The 2,999-nt window shown below is 33.2% G+C and overlaps 1 pseudogene; it reads left to right on the top strand.

Annotated features, from left to right (window-relative positions):
- The first annotated feature begins 983 nt into the window (after positions 1-983).
- LOC122095791 lies at positions 984-1,083 on the top strand (annotated as a pseudogene).
- The last annotated feature ends 1,916 nt before the right edge of the window (positions 1,084-2,999 follow it).

The raw sequence follows: 2,999 nt of genomic DNA, 5'->3' as shown, positions 1-2,999 counted from the left end.
TTTCATTGTGTGAAACATAAAATTAGCACATATAAATACAAAATATATAACTATATGTAATATAAGGAAATGTTTTTCATTGTTCTGTTGTGGTTAAGGTATCAAAGGCAACTCTGTTTTACAGTATTATTCCATTATCTCTACCTCAGAGTTTGGTAGAGTTAGACCTAAAGCTTTACCATTTGTTGATTTACAGCCTAGAGGCAAGAGGAAACACTGTGACTAAAACATTACCAATGTAAGGCCTAATATCAAGGAGAAAAATATGGACTTCTCCTGGATCTATGGAAATATTTGGTGATAGAAATTCAGTAGTGTATGTTCCTATCTGGTTGGATGGTAGACAGGTCAGGACAATAATGCATAAGAACATTTTTTTTCACCTTCTTGGCTTTAGCTATTTTTGAAATGGTAGGTATAATAAACAACTACATTTTGATAAAATACTTTCTAGTCAGAACTGTTTATTTCTCTATGATCCCTTGTAACTAAGATTAGTTTTGTTCCAGTAAGATAATCTTTGCTGTCAGGGTAAGATATTCTGTTTGGTCTGTTACTACATGGAAGAAGGGTAAAGGGTCAGTAGACATTTGTGCCAGTAAGACCTCATTTGGGAAATTTTAAGCTGCAAAAGTTTAGAAGTAGCTCTTCAGCAAGGCTTACTTTGAATCCATTAGCTCCACAAAGCTAACTCAGTTGATAAATAAGTACTTGAAAAGCCATCTCTTTGAACCTAGCTATAAAGGCTTCAAAGTATGATCAAATTTAAAATGAAAAAGACTTAAAATAGTCATTGGCAAAAAAATGCAAGTGTGAGCTATCTACCGAACAATATGTTTTTTCCACTATACACAGAATTTCAGAGAAATAAGATCAATAGCATTGTTAGTAACAATAAGGTTTCCTTGTTACAAATAGACAACCAAGGATATATGCCTGTATAGAGACTGCATCATTAACTACTTAAATTTACAGGATACTACATGCTTCGGCAGCACATATACATAAAGTACAACAATATAGAGATTAACATGCCACTTGGACAAGGATGATATGAAAATATGCGAATTATTCCATATTTTTCATTCTTCAGTTGGTAGAAATGACAAACAGTTATTAAAAAGTTGATTACAAAAATACAAGTTTAACAACATATGTGATTCATATAATTAAAAGTTAGTTTGATATCAGTGTATTAAAGCTTCACCTTAGAAAGGTCTTTACATAGCATAACCTTTACAAAATTTTTGAAATTAGATAACATTTTAATTTTATCCCAAAGAAATAAAATACTATAAGGACCTAGGAGAAAAAAGAATCTTAAACTGTTTTTATATGGAATGCAATCTGTAAGGACACATTTATTTATGAATTTATATAATATATAACAATGTAGTATTCAAAGTATTATATCTAGGAGAGAATGAAATAGATTTGGACATTTTACAAACAGAATACAGAATATGTTAAAATATACTTTCTTCAGACAAGCACCAGAAATATCTTCAGGTTCTGTACTACTCATTTCAACAGATATGGTAAAATTATTTCTGATTTTAAAAATCACAAGCTCTACAGAAATCATTATAGATGTATACAAACAACTCTTGAATATATTTTGACATCAAAGTCAGGCAATTCATTTGGAAGAATACCATGGAATCCATGAATTTTTAAAGTAAGATATTACTGTTGCTTTGTATTGTGAAAATATTTTGTACAGAGACAAAGGATGGACTGGCATTTTTTAAATTTAAGTAACTTAACCAAATCATTAAGACATAGGAGAACAATTTGTACAGCCTTTCATAACTTCAAAGAGGTAGTCATACATACTTACCTTTTGGCAGTATCAAATGCAGTTTCTTCCAAGTTGTTCTTCAGACCTGGTTTAAAATAATGGTTCAAAAGAAGGAGATCAAACGTATCTTTGCTGTTTCTATTCCCAGCAGCAAGATGCAAGGAGGTCAAGAGGCCTTTCGTTTAGACATTGGTATCTGCATCATGATGAAGTAAGAAAGAAGCCACACTGGTATTATTCCACGTATAAGCACTGTGCAGGGGTGTCCAGCCATTCACAGTTATTGCATGAATATCTGCCTCGAGCCACCAACTCATGGACAATGTCTCAGTGTCAACTGTAGGTTTCCTGATGAAGAGCAGTGTACTCATCGTCATCCCTAGTATTCACACGAGTGGCCTTTTTGGAAAGTTTTCGCCACACTGTAGAAAGCCGATTAATTTCAGCAGCCCAAAGAAGAAATTTGCTTGGATCCTTCTGCATTTTTTTCTTACAAATGATACCATTCCTCACTTTTTCATCTTCTTCCTTGTCTTCATCAGAATTGCCTAACCAGAGACTTTGAGTACCAGTTGGAATGAGATGTCCATGTATTTCCCCAGTAGTTGACGTTGGTTTAATAATTAAACTTCAGTAGAGAAGCAAAAAGTTTAAAAACTGTTACAAAGTAAAGTAATTAATCAGAATATGTTACTATTCATGATAATCATAAGCTGAATTTATAGTGATATTCAAATATGTAAGAAATGAGACAATTTGCCATACATTTGCACTTAATAAGTGAGAAAGAATTTTCTAGGTCTTTTAAAATATATCTTAAGTTTAATAAAGAACCTATTCTGTCACATCATATGATAATCAGATAAAGCTGATATTAGAGCAAAGAACAGATTCTACTAAGTTTTTGTATGTTAATGTATATACTTATTTTGGTTGTGGGAAACTGTGGGGATTTCGACTTGAGTTATTGCTCTTGCTAGGCAGGCGTCATATCAGTGGTTAATTTTAGGATAGGGGTTCCCTTTCCACAAGAACATGCACCTGATCTGTCCTTTTAGCCTTCCCATCATCAATGGCATCAGAGTTCCAGACCAACTTGTCTAACTTCCTACCTTGGCTGGCCTGGAATCCACAGTCCTTCCAATCTTAGCCTGTAGATAGTGCAGTGTGGTAGAAATGATCCAATGCACCCAGCTAT

Source organism: Dipodomys spectabilis, unplaced genomic scaffold, assembly GCF_019054845.1.
Source record: "Dipodomys spectabilis isolate Male_0828 unplaced genomic scaffold, ASM1905484v1 ptg000361l, whole genome shotgun sequence".
NCBI classification, from domain to species: Eukaryota; Metazoa; Chordata; class Mammalia; order Rodentia; family Heteromyidae; genus Dipodomys; species Dipodomys spectabilis.
The sequence above is the reverse complement of the archived record's forward strand: the minus strand, read 5'-3'. Positions and strand labels throughout refer to the sequence as shown.